The following is a 19,165-nucleotide window of genomic DNA, read 5'->3' on the forward strand; positions in this document are numbered from 1 at the left end:
CTGTCTGTTTGCAGTGGCTCAAGTCCGTAAAGAGGAGAAACTTAAAGATGTCTTTGTCTTTGTGATTGCAGGAGTGATTACTGTTCTAAAGTGGACTTTGGAGGCAGAGCCATCAGGCCATGTAAGTACTATAATAAGCAGATATTTAAGCACAGACTGGGATATTTGCCCTTAGGGAGAGGGCTGAGTACTTGAGTCAGAGCATTTGGACCACCACAACCCAAAGGGCCAGGGGATCACTCTTCTAGTGCGACTTAGTCCCGAGGGCATGTACGTTTCTGGCTATCTGGTTAAGACCTGGTGAAATTTATCATTTGGGTTAATTGGGCAAGGATATTTTATCTGCTTCGAATTAGTAACGTGACCAGAGCAGAAGGTCATCTATTACTTTATTCAGTTGTTGTCAAACATAACTATATTGAACCGAATCTTGGCCAGCTACTGTTAGACGTGCAGGCCCCTTCAGACACAGAGGATCATGGTGTGAACATAACAAAGCCAATGAACTGAAGAGTGTGACTCATGATGACTGCATGATCTCTGAACTGTGTCCGTATCAAAGAATGTTGTAAAAGAGTACATTTTCCTTAGCTCCCAGTTATGAACTTATTTTATGGAGGAAGCAATTTGCTGAGTACGTTCCTGTTCTAACTGTACGAATAGTCCTGAGTGCTTAAAACCATGATCTAAGCTACCTTTTGAGAGTCACCTTGGTAAATCAGACTTTCAACTTGGGAGCAGAATTTTTGAATTTTACAGGCTGATAGATTTGGGTGTTGAGGTCATGGGGCCAGCAGAATGAAACATTAAGCATTCATATTTGGTGTTTCTTTCATGTGTGTGGGTCTTTGAATAGATTTTGTCCTTAATAACATCACAGAAGAAAAACCACCCCAGCAACTGACAGGCAGATGAATGTCTGTGAATAAAAGCCTTAGTTAGAACTCAAATCATGTGACTGTGTGACTTTTATCAGAGGCTTCTCTCTGTCACCTTGAGAGTTTGTCCCGCTGGGAGAAACCAGAGAAAATAAGAAGTGTCTCCTTCAGAACCTCAAAGAGATTTTGCATCTCTAAAGATACGGGATTTTGTCTGAGATGGAACAAGCATATTTAATCCATCTTACACACCCTCCCCACCCCCATATCACACACATGACTTAAAGGGAATGAGCTTCATTTCAGAGACTGGCTTAGTTAAACCATCTGTCTTCTAGGGTCTGTCTGAAACTAGTGTAGTGTTGACAGATAGGGAAGTTCGTTCACTGCCCTCCAAGAGTTGCCAGGCGTGGCAGCTGGGGGCATCGCAGGCTGACATGGTGAAGACCCAGGACTGGGTCTGTGGTCCCTGGCCCCCAGGTGCCGTGGCTTGTGCTCTGGGAAGGATACGCATCTTTCTGCCTCTCCTGTGGTATTTTTTGCCCCCTGTTCTATGTCGGGTTAATAGTCTCCATGGAGCAGGCAGACATGTTGGCATCTCGCGGCACTCCTGGGCTGTGTCTGTCTGCCACCAGAAATGGTGTCACCTTCCCCCGTCAGCGCGCCAACACCTAGCTGCCTTTGGAAGGGCCTCTTGGCTCCTTTTGAAATAACTGCTGAAAGAGCAGCTGTCTGTCGGCCTCCTCCAGAGCCGTGGAATTGGGCCGTTGTCAACCTGTTGGAGGAGTTCCCAACGCAGCAGACTGGCTGTCATTGACATTTATAACTTGAAAGCCATATCACAGATGAGTTTGCGTTTCTTATCATCCTTTAAATAGCGTTCTGGATAGAAAGCACACTCTCCAAACTTCAACAATGCCCAGGGCTTGGGCAATGGTTGGGTCTTCCTGAAGATGGAGAAGCAGTTACCTTTCTCCCCTGGCCAGTTTGTAAAACCATCTCTCTTCTGACTCAGCTGGGGAAAAGATGTCCCGGCTTTCTGCTTGGGTTTATGTGTAATCATATGATCTAAACTGTTTAGATCAGGGAGGTGGTTGGCTTCTCCAAACAAATGACTCTCGAGCTGTGCCTCAGAGTCTGTGGTAAGAAATGGGTGTAGGAAAAAAAAAGGGGGTGTTTCTCAGATAGGTTGGTAGATCCCACACCTGGTTTTTTATGCCTTAATTTCTCAAAGAAACATCTTCTCCGTTTAGTTTCTGGAGATAGAACTGGAAGAGAAAGAGGTAGTGTTTTGTTTTAAATTTATTTATTTTTGTCTGTGCTGGGTCATTGTTGGTGTGTGCAGGCCTTCTCTAGTTGTGGTGAGGGCTTCTCATTGCAGTGGCTTCTCTTGTGGAGCACAGGCTCAACAGTTGTGACGAATGGACTCAGTTGCTCTGCAGCGTGTGGAATCTTCCTGGGCTGGGATGGAACCTGTGTCCCCTGCATTGACAGGCGGACTCCTAACCGCTGGACCACCAAGAATGTCTGAAAGATGCAGTGTTGATGATAAAAAAAATTAAGACCATAGCCACCCCAGTAGATCACATGAACACACTGCAAAAGAAAGCGGAGAGGACGTGGGAGGGCGGCGGAAGGCCTTGTATTCATTGTGGGTCTGTGTAAACTGTAAATTTCTTGAGCAGAAGGACTGGCCTTACTCCCTTCGCATCACTGGTGGGGAGTGAAGATCCTGGCCTGTGGCCGCAGGATGAGCTGAAACGAGTGTCAGAGAGAAACGGGTCTTAGGTAGAAAAGTTTGGTTTCATTCTATTTGTATCCTGCTAGTGCAGGCACTGAAGTACAGTCATCCACAAATCCAGATGATGGGGTTTCAAGTTCATGATGTTTTCCTGTTGGCATCAAAGATGAGTAATCCTGGAAGAGATGTAACAGGAAGGGGGGGCTTAGATGGCATGCCTGGGGTGCAGTTAAAATGAAACAGCCTTCACTCTTTGTGCTGCGATTTCTTTCTGTGGTTCCTGGGACATGAGTCTCGTCTTAGGAAATGTCGGTGCTTGACTTCAGCCATATGCTAGGCAGCTGAGTCCAGTGTGTGGCCTGCCTGGAGTGGGGCAAGGACAGGCTGTTGAGCCAGCTTGTGGGTGGCCACAGGCTTTGTGAAGAAAATCCGCTGAGGGTAGTTGTCACCTCCCCGGCCCTCTGCCTGTGACACGCACGGGAACTCCATCTCAGTCCTTCTTCTCAAAGCCCATGAGGTGCCTGTGTTCTATCTAGAGAGCTGCTGCCCTTTGATAATAACCACACTGGGCTAGCCCTGCTGGCCTCAGGGGAAGGTGGGGTGCAGGGCGGAGGGCAGGGCAGGGGCCACCCTTTGTCTTGTCACTGGGCCAGACAGGGAACAGCAGAGCAGTTGTCTTCTCAAGGCATGCCTAGTTTGGACAGGATCTAATCTTCCTGTTCGTGGCAAGAAGTTTCAAAACAGCATCATGCATCTGTTCTCCGGTTTACTTGAAAAAAAAGTTTTTTTTTAATTTCAAATACCCAGAAAAGTGCAGCAACCTAGCAGAACACTCGCTCATTTACCACCCCCTCCCTTGACTCCCTGCCTTTCTGATCCATGGTTGACACATGTCTTAATAACTGAGAGGTGCTGATGTTGGCTTCTATTAAAATTACCATCCTTCTGTCTCTGGAAATTCTGAAAAAAATATGGTCTGCCTGGAACTGAGGCACACACTGAGCCCTGCGTAGTATCCATACTCTGGGGAGGGTTGGTGCTGCCTGACTCTGCTGTTTCCTAGGGTTTCTTTTGTTCCTTCCGCTAGGTCATGGCCATCTTTGCGATCTGCCCGGTTTTTTCTTCGTTCGTTTTCAAGGAGATGTATGTGTTTAAATCCTTCTCTCCAGGTCCTCCTCCCCACTAGCTCGGGCTCCCTTATAAGGGGTTGTTCAGTGGGTCCTATTGGGCAGAGCTAATGTGGTCTCCACGTCCCCTTCCCTTCCCATAATACTTCATCATACCTGATGCCACACACACAGACATACTCTCTCTGATGCGCACACTGTCTCTCATGCATGCACACTCACACATGCACACTCACGCACGCACACTCGTGCACTCACGCACTCACACACACACTCACTCACACACATGACTCACTCTGTAAATAATCTCTCCTTTCTCTCCAAGCCAGTGTGGCATCTCTCTGTGTATCCCCACCTCCCTGGAGGAGAGAGGCAAAGTCTCCTTCCCTTTTCATCCTAGGTTGAGATGATGGATAGACAGCATCTGTCAAGCATGCTGAGGTTCTCTCTCGGGTTAATTAATGTGGGTAAGAGCCACTGATAGGTTTCTAGCCCTTTCTTCTTGTACTGTGACTGCTTTCTGGGACTAGTTGTTGTCATTGTTATTTAACTGCTAAATCGTGACTGACTCTTCGTGACCCCATGGACTGTAGCCCACCAGACTCTTCTGTCCATGGGATTCTCCAGGCAAGAATACTGGTTGCCATATCCCTCTTCAGGGAATCTTCCTGACCCAGGGATCAAACCTAGGTCTCCTGCATTGCAGGTGGATTCTTTACCACTGAGCCACCAGGGAAGCCTTTCTGGGACCAGAGTCCTGTGTTGTTGTAGCTGTGTGGATGGAGGACTGATCAATCACTTGACTCCCTTTTGGTCTGAGCTCAGGATGGCTCACAGGAATCGGTGTCCACAGCGCACGCATTGGAGGGGCTCCGGGAAAGTTCACCTGTCTAAAGGGAGGCACCTCCTGGAGAGGAAGGGTGAAAGGTGGGTGGAGGAGACCCTGGGTGAGCCTGAGGCAGGAAGGATTGGGGAAGAGGGTGCAGTGATCTTGGTAGAAGAGTCTGGGGACTCTGGGTGCCGACAGAAACAGAACCAGCTTTTAAAATTCTAAACCATCACAGACTGTTACCATAAAAATAAATTACTAGAAAAGTGAGATTAAAAAAAGCAGCGTAAAATACAAGCCTTCAATTTTATTATGAGATTCAAAGACATAAAATTACCCTGTCCACTGGCTGTAAAAGTGAACACTTACCCTCAGTTTTGGCACTTCAAAGACCAGAAGCTCTTTGTGGACTGGCCCTTCTCTGTGGATGTACCCCCACCCCGCTTGGAGTAGCATTGACCTGGGAGATGGGGGTGTTAGCTCTGCTGCTGCTGAAAGGCCCACCCTGACCTCTCTGAATCCTGTTTTTTTGTACTGCACAGTAGAAGCATTGCTGGTCTGCAGGGCACAGTTCTCCCTGACAGGAGCTGGGGAACCAGGAACAGTGCTTACTCCTGTGATCCTCACTCAAATGGTTCTCCCTTTGGAGATCTGTGTGGAAGGGACATGCTGGGGATTATTTCATGTACCCCCATGACCACTTTGACCAGATGTCTGCCCAGCTCATTTGAAAAGTACACATCCATGCGTTCAAGACCTTCTGTAACAGAAGGACCTCTTGTGTGTGTGTGATTGTGTGTGTTTCGATATGGATAGTCATTTTGTACCCAGTGCAAGTTTTTTTTTTTCCCCCTAGTTAATAGTTTTAGGCTGGTGGAGATGGGGAAATGACCCCTTTTAAAAAGTCGTTTAGAGGTTTTGGAGAAAAGGGAACCTTCTAATACTGCTGTGGGAATGTAAATTGATATAGCCACTATGGAGAACATATGGAGATTCCTTTGAAAACTGAGAATAAAACTATCATATGACCCAACAATCCCACTACTGGGCATATACCCTGAGGAAATTATAATTGAAAAAGTCACGTGTACCCCAGTGTTCATTGCAGGGCTATTTACAATAGCTAGGATATGGAAGCAACCTAGATGACCATCAACAGATGAATGGATAAGGAAGCTGTAGTTCATATACACAGCGGAATATTACCCAGCTATAAAAAGGAATGCATTTGAGTCCGTCCTAATGAGATGGATGAACCTAGAGCCTATTATGCGGAGTGAAGTAAGTCAGAAAAAGACGGATGTCATATATTAACATGTATATATGGAATCTAGAGAGATAGTATACTGATGATCATACTTGCAGAGCAGCAAAGGAGATGCAGCCAGAAAGAACAGACTTGGGGACACAGTGGGGGAAGGAGAGGGTGGGATGATTTGAGAGAATAGCATTGAAACGTACACATTACCATATGTAAAACAGGTAGCCAGTGGGAGTTTGCTGTATGTCACAGGGGACCCAAAGCCTGTGCTCTGTGGTTGGATGGGGAGGGAGGCGGGAGGGGGGTTCAAGAGAGAGGGGACATTCAGCCAATTCATGTTAATGTATGGCAGAAACCATCACAATATTGTAAGGTAATTATCCTCTAATGAAAAATAAAAAATTTTTAAAAAGAATTCATTGAGCATAATACATTCTGGAGAGGGTTTGGAGAAAGGGGAATCCTCCTACACTGTTGATGGGAATATAAATTGGTGCAGCTACTGAGGAAAATACTATGGAGGTCCTTCAAAAAAAAACTAGAGTTATCATGATCCAGCAATCCCACTCTTGGGCACATACCTGGAGAGAACTTGGATTGTAAAGATATATGTGCCTAGTGTTCTTTGAAGCATTATTTATAATTGTCAAGACATAGAAACAACCTAAATGTCCATTCACAGATGAATGGATAAGAAGATGTGGTACATATATACAATGGAATATTACTTAGCCATAAAAATAATGATATAATGCCATTGGCAGCATCATGGATGGACCTAGAGATTATCAGACTAGGTGAAGTAAGTCAAAAAGTCAAGTATTATATCATTTCTATGTGGAATCTAAAAAATAGTACAAACAAACTTGTTTATGAAACAGAGACAGACTCAGAGAAACACACTTATGGTTACCAAAGGGGAAGAGAGAGAGGGATAAATTGGGAGGATGGCATTAACAGATGCACATTACCATATATAAAGTAAACAACAAGGACTCACTGTATAGCACAGGAAACAATATTTAACATCTTACAGTAACCTAAAATGGAAAAGAATAAGAATATAGATATATATGTATGGCTGAATCACTTTGCCATATACTTGAAACACAATATTGTAAATCAGCTGCGTTTCAACTTAAAAAAAAAAAACTGTTTAGTGACCAAGGCTGGATAGGGCTTGACTTTGTGAACCCTTGCCCTCCGGATCACCCTGCAGTGCTCATTCTAGCCCCTGGAAGGGGCCACAGATACAGGTCCCCTGGACACACACCCCGCCCCTTGCTGAGACACCTCATCCAGTTGTGTATCCAGGGAGAAGAGGAATGTGTGTTCTGTGCGTAGCAAGCGTTGCCCACAAATCCCCCACCACCACCACCACCTCCTGCTTCTCTGATTCACTCTTGCATCCTTTTATCTGCATGAGCTGGTTTACTTCTCTTTTTATGCTTGTATGTGATTATGGTCAGGCGTTACATTTTTATATGCCCTGGATAAGAAACAATGGGAGGAGAAGATTGGAAATTGCCTCAGGATTAATGGACATTGATTATACCAGCCGCTGTCAGCAGCCAGCAGTGGCCAGTGCCGACCAGGAGAGTAAATTGGCCATGTGCCCTTGGCTGCATTTGGATCTTTAAAAAAAAAAAAAATCAAGGTGTGTAGGAGTTGAAAGTACTGCTTAATCCTTTTAAAGTAAATAGCACTTACAGAGCGAGAAGCCTTTGGTGCAGGGGCAGCCAGGAGCCTCTGTTGAAAGATGGGGAAGGTCATGTACTTGATAAAAAAGCTGAAGAATAGTTCTCATAGTTTCGTTCTAATAGTTTTATAAGTGCATTTTTTTTCCCCCTGCAAGCAGTGAATTAAAAAAAAGAAACCAAAGGACCTTTATTTGTCCTTAATCCAGAGAGTCCAGATGTGAGAGGTGAGGTTGCAGGAGGGATGGGGGAATCTGTGTGTGATGGGGCTGATCTTGGCAGGAGATTTGCCTGGCTTCGCATTCTTCTGGAGTCGTGTGTGGTGGCGTATCAGGATAACTGGACTAAGCATTGTCAACAGAGAACTTACTACAGAAAACTGGGTTTGTAGGTGATGGAAGAGGTGACAGTGTCATACCAAAGAGGCTGTGTGCAGCCACCAGAAGGCGCCCACCCCTGGGGCTGCAGGGGTCATGGGAGTTGGCCATGATACCAGAAAGGGGCAGTGGGACCTTCTGGAAAGGACCGAATCCCTAGCGGAGATGCCTGTGGGTGGTTGGAAAAGGGGTGAGAGACCCCGGCCTTTTTCCTGCTCCTGTCTTCCCAGGAGCTGCTGACACCCTGCTACATGAATGGTACCCCTCCTACGTAGTTGGCAGGAGAGTTTGATAAATGGAGTTTGCTACAATATGTTGCAAAAAGGACAAGGTGTCCAGAGAATGTATGTGAGAGCAGACATGTGGAGGGTTGGCCTGGAGAGTGTAACCTTTTGATGGAGAGAAAGGAAGATAATAGATTGAATGGACGATTGCTTTAGGGAAGAAATTTTCTAAAATTGTATTTCTTCCGTGCCATATTTCTGTGGTTCTCTGTCACCGTCTATGTTCTTTTTTTTTCACAATTTTATTAAGCTTGTTCAGTTCAGTTCAGTTTAGTCGCTCAGTCATGTCCAACTCTTTGCGACCCCATGAACTGCAGCACGCCAGGCCTCCCTGTCCATCACCAGCTCCCGGAGTTTACCCAAACTCATGTCCTTTGAGTCAGTGATGCCATCCAATCATCTCATCCTCTGTCATCCCCTTCTTCTCCTGCCCTCAATCTTTCCCAGCTTCAGGGTCTTTTCAAATGAGTCATCTCTCTGCATCAGGTGGCCAAAGTATTGGAGTTTCAGCTTCAGCATCAGTCCTTCCAATGAACACCCAGGACTGATCTCCTTTAGGATGGACTGGTTGGATCTCCTTGCAGTCCAGGGGACTCTCAAGAGTCTTCTTCAACACCACAGTTCAAAAGCATCAATTCTTCGGCGCTCAGCTTTCTTTATAGTCCAACTCTCACATCCATACATGACCACTGGAAAAATCATAGCCTTGACTAGATGGACCTTTGTTGGTAGTAATGTCTCTGCTTTTTAATATGCTGTCCAGGCTGGTCATAACTTTCCTTCCAAGGAGTAAGTGTCTCTTAATATCATGGCTGCAATCACCATCTGCAGTGATTTTGGAGCCCAGAAAAATAAATTCAGCCACTGTTTCTGCTGTTTCCCCATCTATTTGCCATGAAGTGATGGGACCGGATGCCATGATCTTAGTTTTCTGAATGTTGAGCTTTAAGTCAATTTTTTCACTCTCCTCTTTCACTTTGATCAGGAGGCTCTTTAGTTCTTCTTCACTTTCTGCCATAAGGGTGGTGTCATCTGCATATCTGAGGTTATTGATATTTCTCCCGGCAATTGTGATTCCAGCTTGTGCTTCCTCCAGCCCAGCGTTTCTCATGATGTACTCTGCATATGAGTTAAATAAGCAGGGTGACAATATGCGGCCTTGACGTACTCCTTTTCCTATTTGGAACCAGTCTGTTGCTCCATGTCCAGTTCTAACTGTTGCTTCCTGACCTGCATGCAGGTTTCTCAAGAGGCAGGTCAGATGGTTTGGTATTCCCATCTCTTTAAGAATTTTCCACAGTTTATTGTGATCCACACAGTCAAGGACTTTGGCATGGTCAATAAAGCAGAAATAGGTGTTTTTTTTGGAACTCTCTTGCTTTTTCGATGATCCAGTGAATATTGGCAATTTGATCTCTGGTTCCTCTGCCTTTTCTAAAACCAGCTTGAACATCTGGAAGTTCACGGTTCACACATTGCTGAAGCCTGGCTTGGAGAATTTTGAGCATTACTTTACTGACATGTGAGATGAGTGCAACTGTGAAGTAGTTTGAACATTCTTTGGCATTGCCTTTCTTTGGGATTGGAATGAAAACTGACCTTTTCCAGTCCTGTGGCCACTGCTGAGTTTTCCAACTTTGCTGACATATTGAGTGCAGCACTTTCACAGCATCATCTTTTAGGATTTGAAAGAGCTCACCTTTTTACACCATGTGATATGTTATGAACATGTTTGACTCCCTATTAATTACAGAGAACATTTGTGGAGTGCTTACTATACACAGATTCCATTTTGGCTCAGCTGGTAAAGAATCCGCCTGCAATGCGGGAGACCTGGGTTCGATCCCTGCATTCGGAAGATCCCCGGGAGAAGGGAAAGGCTACCCACTCTAGTATTCTGGCCTGGAGAATTCCATGGACTGTGTAGTCCATGGGATCACAGAGAGTAGGACACAGCTGAGCGACTTACACTTTGCTATACACGGGGAAGGCAGTATTCTTAGCACTTTATCTGTATTCATTCATTGAATCATCAGACCTACTCAGAGCAACTCAGTACAGTTGATCCTCATTATTTGCACATTCTGTATGTACGTATTTGCTTCCTTGTTAAAATTTATGTGTATAACACCCAAATCAGTGTTGCAGTGCTTGTGCAACCCTTTACAGACTCGTGGAGGAAAATTTGAGCTACTGATGTGAGCATTCCCAGCTCAGGAGATCTGCCTTTTTGTTTCAGGTCTTATACTTTAAGTAGGTGTCCTCTTCCTGGTATAATTAGTGCAACTCTTGGCATTTTTGAGGTTTTTTTTGACTGGTGATTTTGTTGTTTAAAACCCAAGCCTAGTCCTGAGACTGTATCTAGAGTTCCTGAGGGCAAGAAGGTTGTGCTGTGCCTTAGAGAGAAAACAGGTATATTAGATAAGCTTCTTCAAACATGAGCTTAGGCCTTTTGGCTGCAATTTCAGTTTAATGAACCAACAGTTTATAGTAAATAAGGTGTCCTGAAACAGATACACATAAAAAAAAGTGATCTATTTTTTAAATAATTTATTTCAGATTTTTTTAGAAAAATTAATAGGTGAAATTAAATATTTGTTTTATTTATTTATTTATTGGGCACACAGAATGTTAGTTCCTCAACCAGGGATTGAACCCGCACCCCCTGCTGTGTAAATACAGAGTCTTACCCACTGGACTGTCAGGGAAGTCCAAGTGGATGGTTATGCATTGATCAGATGACAAAAATGTTCTAATCAGAGGATCATGGAAACCTAAGCCCATATTCCCTTCCCCTGGGAGCACTGGTTTAATATTTGCCAAGTTAGTGTTCACGATTTTTGTAGATTTTATAGGGCATCATGACTTCAAATGATGGCCATCATGCTGCCACTGTTTTCCCCAGTTTGCAGATGGAGACCAAGGTGGTATAAGTCCAGAAGGTTGCCGAGCATCACCCAGTGGGATGAGAACCCAGGCAGTCAGGCTCCCTGCACTTCACCATGTGTTCGACGCTTTCATATTTGTTTCCTACTCTTTTCCATCTCCTGAATCTGCTGTTGATGCTGTCGGAATCAACCCTGCAGCTCTTTTCAGTGATAAAGCTCCTGTTGGCAAGGCCAGCAGTTACCTCTGGTTGACATTCCTGATATGTATAATTCTACAATAAAGGTAATAATATTTGACATGTTTTGAAAACCTCCACATAGCTCAAATTGAAGCCATTTACTTCAGATTGGGACTCAAACCCACATGGCTGGGACTTGAACCCAGATAAAACCTACCTAGATAAAACCCACGGTACCTGGTTTCAAGACCAGGTTCAGGTTCTTGATGTCTCATTGCAGAAGAAACAAAGTGATAGTTAAGAAATGGATTTATTCAGATTCAGAGAGAAGCACATTCCACAGACTGAGTTTGGGCCATCACAGAGGGTGGTGTGGTTAGTTTTTATAGGCTGCGTAATTTCATATGCTAATCAATGGGAGGATTGTTTCATCTGTTTTGGAGAAGGGGTGGATATTTCCAGGAATTGTGCCACCACCCACTCCTTGGTCTTTTGACAGTGCCTTGGAACTGTCATGGCGCCTCTGGGTGCGTCATTGAGCTTGCTGATTAAGGATCCATCAAAGTGGACTTGTCCACCACCTTGGACCCATTTGATTCTAATTGGTTTATGTTGTGTCCTTGGGCCATGTCATACTTTCAAAAGTTGTGCCCTGCCCCCTTCCCTCCTGTTACAAAATGAGTTAGTTCTCAGGGCAGCTCTCAGAAGCATACATCACCCTTGATTTCATAAATAAAAGCTGGCTTCTTGGGAGGTTGTGATTTGGGCAGGGCCCCGGGTTGAGAAAGTGTTAGATAGAACAGAGACTCAAAGCCAGGTTTCCAAAGCCGGTTTCAAAGCTAGGCTCCTTTTGTAATACCCAGGCTGCCTCTCTGCCAGGTTCTCTGGGTACCCAATACTGGCCTTAACACCACCTTTCCAGTTGGCTCCTTCCAGGCTGCTTTGACCTGGAGAAACCACAGCTAGTTAGAACAGGGCGTGAAAGAATTGATTCCAAGGGAGAATCCAGAAACACTTTCTTTAAAATAATCATTTATGTCCTTGTTTACAGACTGTCTTTCACCGGTTTGAATGGCCTTTTTGGGATGATGCTAGTTTTGTTTCTGTTTGCTAGGGAAATATTTGAAAATAAAGGAAAGTAATTTGTGAGGGCTGCTGGTGTTTTTCTCAGTGGCATACTCTGTGTGTGTTTAAATGTGTGTGTTTGAATAAGAAATAGATGTACTTGTTAAGAATTAAAAGGGTGCTATTAAAAAAAAAAAGTCTCCTTCCCTGGGGTGAGCATTGGGCTTGATCTGTGTGTTGTTCCAAGGTGTTCTAACCTCCACCCTGGGACTCTCAGCTGCCCAGTGATGGGGATGACCTTTCTCACCTCTTAGGGTGGAGGGTATGGGAGTGTATTGCAGGTGTGTGACTGCAGTAGGTAGGGCCTAGCATGCAGATAAACACCCTATCACACACAGGACACGCCCACAACAGGGAGTTACCCAGCCCAGATAGTAGTAGTGTTGATGTTGAAAAGTCCTGTTTTACCCTCGCTGCAAATGTTGGCGACACAGAAGCTTTTGTGTCTGAACCTTTACATTTTTGTGTGTTCAGAAGGCTTCTGTTTGTAGGCTTCTTTTACTTGTTTGCAGCTGCCTCCCATGGGTGGGGTCATGGGCATGGTCTACTCCAAGTGGGGCTGTCAGAGGGTGGAGCCTTTCAGTTCAGTTCAGTTCAGTTCAGTTGCTCAGTTGTGTCCAACTCTTTGCGACCCCATGAATCGCAGCATTTCAGGCCTCCCTGTCCATCACCAACTCCCGGAGTTTACTGAAACTCATGCCCATCCAGTCGGTGATGCCATCCAGCCATCTCATCCTCTGTCGCCCCCTTCTCCTCCTGCCCCCAATCCCTCCCAGCATCAGGGTCTTTTCCAAGGTCTTTGAGCCTTTAGAGAGCCTCAAACCAATAGAGCTGACTTCAACCTTCTGCTTTTTTTTGTTATCAGCTTGTGTGGGCAATTCTAAACAAAGCTAATGATAAAATACTTTCTGGGAAAAACCCTTTTGCTTGTCTAAGTTCTGAATAATTGATGTGTGTGTGTGTGTGTGTGCTCAGTCGTGACAGACTCTGTGCAACCCCATGAACTATATAGCCTGCCAGGTTCCTCCATCCGTGGAATTCTCCAAGCAAGAATACTGGAGCAGGTTGCCATTTCCTTCTCCAGGGAATAATTTATATATGATTATGTAAATTGTATATATATAATATATATGTGGGCTTCCTTGGTGGCTCAAATGGTAAAGCATCTGTCTGCAATGCTGGAGACCCAGGTTCGATCACTGGGTCGAGAAGATCCCCTGGAGAAGGAAATGGCAACCCACTCCAGTACTCTTGCCTAGAAAATCCCGTGGACAGAGGAGCCTGGTAGGCTACAGTCCATGGGGTCACAAAGAGTCAGACATGACTGAGAGGCTTTACCTTACCTTACTAATATACATGTAAAAGATTGAGAGCGGGGGGCGACAGAGAATGAGATAGTTGGATGGCATTGCCAACTCAATTGACATGAGTTTGAGTAAACTCTGGGAGATCGTAAAGGACAGGAAAGCCTGGCATGTTGCAGTCCATGGAGTTGCAAAGAGTCGGACACAACTTAGAGACTGAAAAACAGCATATAAATAATACAATTCTTTCTTTACATCTCCGTCTCTATTTCTGCTCTGCAAATAGGTCCGTAAGTACTATTTTTCTATTTTCCGTATACATGCGTAAATATATGGTATTTGTTTTTCTCTTTCTGACTTACTTCAGTCTGTATGACTGACTCTAGGACCATCTATTAATACAACATTTCAACTGACTCAGTTTCATTTCTTTTTATGGCCAAGTAATCCAGGTGGCCCAGTGGTAGAGAATCTGCCTGCCTCTGCAGGAGATGCAAGAGATGCAGATTTGATCCCTAGGCCAGGAAGATCCTCTGGAGTAGGCAATGGCAACCTGCTCCAGTATTCTTGCTTGGAAAATCCCATGAACGAAGGAGCCTGGTGGGCTATAGTCCATGGGGTCGCAAAAAGTCGGACATGATGGAACAACTAATACACACACACAGCTGGTTGATGATGTTGAACAACAGAAGCATTGCAAAGCAATTATATTCCAATATTTAAAAAGTGCCAAAATAAGTGTATATACACATCTGTGCTGTGCTAATTCTCTGCAGTCATGTCTGATGTTTTCATAACCCCACAGACTGTAGCCCGCCAGGCTCCTCTGTCCATGAGATTCTCCAGGCAAGAATACTGGAGTGGGTTGCCAATGTCCTCCTCCAGGGGATCTTCCAAAGCCAGGGACTGAACCCTCATCTCTAATGTCTCCTGCATTGGAAGACATGTTCTTTACCACTAGCACTACCTGGGAAGCCCGTATATACATAAACACTCAGATGGCAAAGAATCTGCCTGCAATGTGGGAGACCTGGGTTTGCTCCCTGGGTTGGGAAGACCCCCTGGAGAAGGGAATGGCTACCCACTGCAGTATTCTTGCCTGGAGAATTCCGTGTTGAGAGGAGAGGGCAGGCTACAGTCCATGGGGTCGCAAAGAGTTGGACACTACTGAGTGAGTAACACTTTCACTTTTCAAGTATATATCTAGTTACACAATCAGATTAGCACATGTTTTTAAAAGCTTTCCCTTTAATAAGCATTGTATTGTACGTGGAAATTAATTTGGGCAGTTCTGTTATCCAGCTGGCCCTGACTCTCGTGGACTAGTCACTGACTTGAGAGTGAGATCCCAGTGGTTTGGCCTGTCGGAGCTTCTTTAGGAGTACTTCGTGCCTTTTGTCCTTATGGTACAACCTTTTCTTAAATTTAAATAAGACTTCGAGATAAACATTGATAGTGCAGTTTAAGATGAATAAACAGAAATCGAGCTTCTTCACTTCCGTCACTCTGTGTGACCATTTGGAGGTTTTAATGTGTGACTGAGATTTAAAACAGAGGGTGAGAACTCCTAGGTGTCATGTTGCTGGCTAAGTGCATATTTTAGATCATGGAAGAAAAATTGTGCTGTGTTTTAGAAGTCACTTTAAAATTGGCCTTCATTTTGTTTATTTATTTTAACTTTTTATTTTGTGTTGTGGTATAGCTGATTAACAGTGTTGTGATAGTTTCAGGTGCATAGCAGAACAACTCAACCATACATGTACATGTATCCATTTCTCCCCCAAACTCCCCTCCCATCCAGGCTGCCACATGACTTAAATATTCATTTTAAAACTAAAGGATTCAAGAGTAGAATGATGATTATTGTGTGATTGTTGCTGGACGTAGTTGAATTGTATGAAGGAGGGGAATGGTTAAATAATAATCCATGCTGGGTGTTCCCTGTGCTGGGTACACAACTGTTAGGATGGTTAAGATCTATTTTTATTTTTTATTGAAGTAACATTGGTTTATAACATTATGTAAGTTTCAAGTATACAACGTCATATTATTATTTCTGTATACCCTGCAGCATACTTATCACCAAAAACTTAGTCTCCGTCTTTCATCTAACGGGTGATCCCTTTTATCCGTCCCTTGTCCCTCCTTCCTGACCCTTTCCGCTCTGGCCACCACTACTCTTCTCTGTGTCCTCTGTTTCTTTCTGTTGGTTGTTCATTTGTTTATTTTTTGTTCTTTAGATTGCACAGGAGAGAAATCCTACAGTATTTGTCTTCCTCTGTTACTCACTTAGCATCATACCCTCAAGGTCTATCCATGTTGTTGCAAATGGCAAGATTTCATCTTTTTTATGGCTGAGTATTGTTCCATTGTGTGTATATACCACATCATCTTTATCCATTCATCCATTGATGGACACTTAAGTTGTTTCTAGATCTTGACAATTGTAAATAATGCTGCGATGAACATATGGTTGGGATCTTTAAGAAAAATGAATGAAGGAGAATGAAAACATGTCTGGTAAAGCAGTTTTTGGTCTTTGTTGCTGCATGAGGGCTTTCTCTGGCTGCGGGGAGTGGGGACTACTTTTAATTGTGGTGCTCAGGCTTCTCATTGCAGTGGCTTCCCTTGTGCTGGAGTGCAGGCTTTAGTCTCGGGGGCTTCAGTAGTTGGGGCACATGAGCTTAGTTGCCCCGAGGCATGTGGAATCTTCCTGGACCAGGGATTGAACCCGTGTCTCCTTCATTGGCAGGCAGATTCTTAACCACTGGACGGACCATCAGGAAAGTCCAAGAAAACTACTCTTTAACCCATCTCTCAATTTTAATTCTGACTGGGAACTTTTGAACTATCCTAAAATGTGGCAGTTAAACATCTTGGCAACTTGTAGTGGGAGATGAACAAAACTCCCCAGTTTGTTTTATGCTTGGCTTCCCTAAGAGAAACATTGGCCTTCGAGGTAGTAACATTTAATATGCTTCCTTCCATAATAAACAATGTAACCAACCTAATTATGATGTTACGGGTTGGGCTTTAGAATTTTATCTGGAAGGCAGATAATTGTGTAGTTATCAAATTGAAGTTTGTGGTTGTATCAAAGCTATCAAGTTCATTTGAAGCTAGAATAGCTGGTAGGCTTAAACTTTGGTGAATAAGCAGGATACACTATATAGCAGCTTTTAATTAGATTTTTGTTGGAAACTATAATGTCACAGTGTGATCTCATTGTATCAGTGTGTTATATTCAGGATACCATTTTCTGAGTAGTAAGTGTATCTTGTCTATAGGGATGGAATGTTTAATAGTTGAAATTTCGGCTGTGGGGATCTGAAATTGTCCTTCATGTTGTAGAATTGCAGTCCTCAGTCTGAAGGCCCTTGGGAATGTTGAACTATTAAATTAATGTAAAACATTATTTGGAAAAAACAGCCTTCTCTGCAGCCATCCTCTGTGGTGAGAATATATACGATCACTCCTTTCTGGATCTCTCAGAGGCTGGCTTCTTCATGACAAACTTGGCGGCAAAGCTGGGAGGCTGGTGTGGCTCCTACTGAGGTGTGAAGTGGCAGCAGGCCACACGGGACGTGAAGAGCGTTTCCACGCAGCTTCTGTGGGTCCCAGCAGAGATGAAAACGAACAGTTCGAGCAGAATTACTAAGTCAGTACTGTTTGTCTCTGGGAAACTGCTTTTTGCTCACTTAATTTTGGGGGCTTGTGAAAAAAGCATCCTTTTCCTTCCCTCCCCCCTCCCACCCACTTAGTGGTTTCTAGCCATCTTCTCTAATTAAAACAGGGAAGAATCTTCTATTTTTTGGAATAGAAGATTCTTAGTTTTTTTGGAAATGTATTTGTATCCAGTTACTTAATCTAAATCTGCTTGTCTTTTGCATTTTCAAGCCTCTGAGGCAGGAGAGGCAATACTTGCAGACAAAAACCATCTCATGATATATCTGAGATGGGCATTGGATCATATCACTCTTGGGATTCAGGCTCTTCAAATTTACTCAACTACAGGGGAGCCCTGTATGGTACTGGAGAAGACTTGAGATTGCAAGGAGATCAAACCAATCAATCCTAAAGGAAATCAACCCTGACTATTCATTGGAAGGACTGATGCTGAAGCTGAAGCTCTACAACTTTGGCTACCTGATGTGAAGAGCAGACTCATTGGAAAAGACACTGATGTGGGGAAGATTGAAGGCAGGAGGAGAAGGGGATGACAGCGGATGAGACGATTGGATGTCATCACTGACTCAATGCACTTGAGTTTGAGCAAACTCCGAGAGATAGCTGAGGACAGGGAAGCCTGGTGTGCTGCAGTCCATGGGGCTGCAAAGAGTTGGGCACTACTTAGCGACTGAACATCAACAACAGGGAAGTCCTGCAGTGGCATCAAGGTCCTGGTTACCTTGTCTTGCTTCCCAAGACTCATCTTGGCCCCCTGCCTCCCATTCCAGGCGTGCAGTGGAACGGGCCCTGGGGTGTCCTTGGTCACCAGTGCCTCTGCTCCACGCACAGTCTCCCACTCCCTGCTAGGGGTGCCTTCCTCCACCATCTTCTTTTCACCTTTTAAGACTCCTTCCAGGGGTTCCTTTTTCAGAGAAGCCTTTCTTGATCCTCCTGGATAGGATGTGATGGATTTCTTCTATGTTCTTACGATTATCCTGTGTATGTCCTCTCGGTTTTGTATACCAACATGTGCTCGGCATCCAGAACAGTGCTCAGCAAACATTTGTGGGATCACTAGGTAGATTCCACTTTTATGCTATAGTTGAATGATCCATTGTTATCTACCTTGCCACTAAAGTTTGAGGGCTGGGATCATGCCTACTCATCAGCCCATACTGAGTACCTGACAAAAGTACCCAAAAATGTTTGAATTGGGAATTCCCTGGCGGTCCAGTGGTTAGGACTTGGCGCTTTCACTGCCACAAGCCTGGGTTCGATCCCTGGTTGGGGAACTAAGATCCCATAAGCTGTGAGTGTCATGGCCTTGGGGGAGAGGGGTGGGCCTAATGTTTGAATGGCAGGCAGGCGAGGCTGGCCTGATGGGGAGAGCATTTTAGAAGCAAGGGAGAGTTTTTCCTGTACCATATTCACTTGTGTTAAGTCTTGAGTATGGACAGAATCTGATCCAGTGGCTTTGGGATCAGGTGCAGGGGAATCCCAGAATGCTGTGGGGCAAGAACTATGCCCTAAAACCGCCAACCCCCTCGCTTTATTTTTCAAAGGGGAATACTTCTGTGCCTACAGGGAAGTGTTGGTGAAAGTGTTCATCTCTCAGAGAAAAAGCCTGACAGTGATGTCGATCACCCTGCTGATTGCTAATGCAGGAAAACATCAGGAAAAAAGAAAAACTTAAAAAACAGTGGCTTATGTAAAGGCACTATTAATCATCACCCCTTACAGGAAATAACTGTCATTTTTACATGATGACTATGCATCTCAACAAAGGCCCCTGTGTGCTGCATGTCT

The 19,165-nt window shown here is 44.4% G+C and overlaps 1 protein-coding gene across 1 annotated transcript in view; it reads left to right on the plus strand.

Moving 5' to 3' along the window:
* Positions 1–19,165, plus strand: part of MGAT5 (alpha-1,6-mannosylglycoprotein 6-beta-N-acetylglucosaminyltransferase) — a 387,153-nt gene that overhangs the window by 58,578 nt on the left and 309,410 nt on the right. The window contains exon 2 of the mRNA XM_043488382.1: positions 72–121. The gene's annotated coding sequence lies outside the window, so the exon portion shown is untranslated. The remainder of the gene's footprint in view (positions 1–71; positions 122–19,165) is intronic.

This window comes from Cervus canadensis, chromosome 15 (genome assembly GCF_019320065.1).
Source record: "Cervus canadensis isolate Bull #8, Minnesota chromosome 15, ASM1932006v1, whole genome shotgun sequence".
NCBI classification, from domain to species: domain Eukaryota; kingdom Metazoa; phylum Chordata; class Mammalia; order Artiodactyla; family Cervidae; genus Cervus; species Cervus canadensis.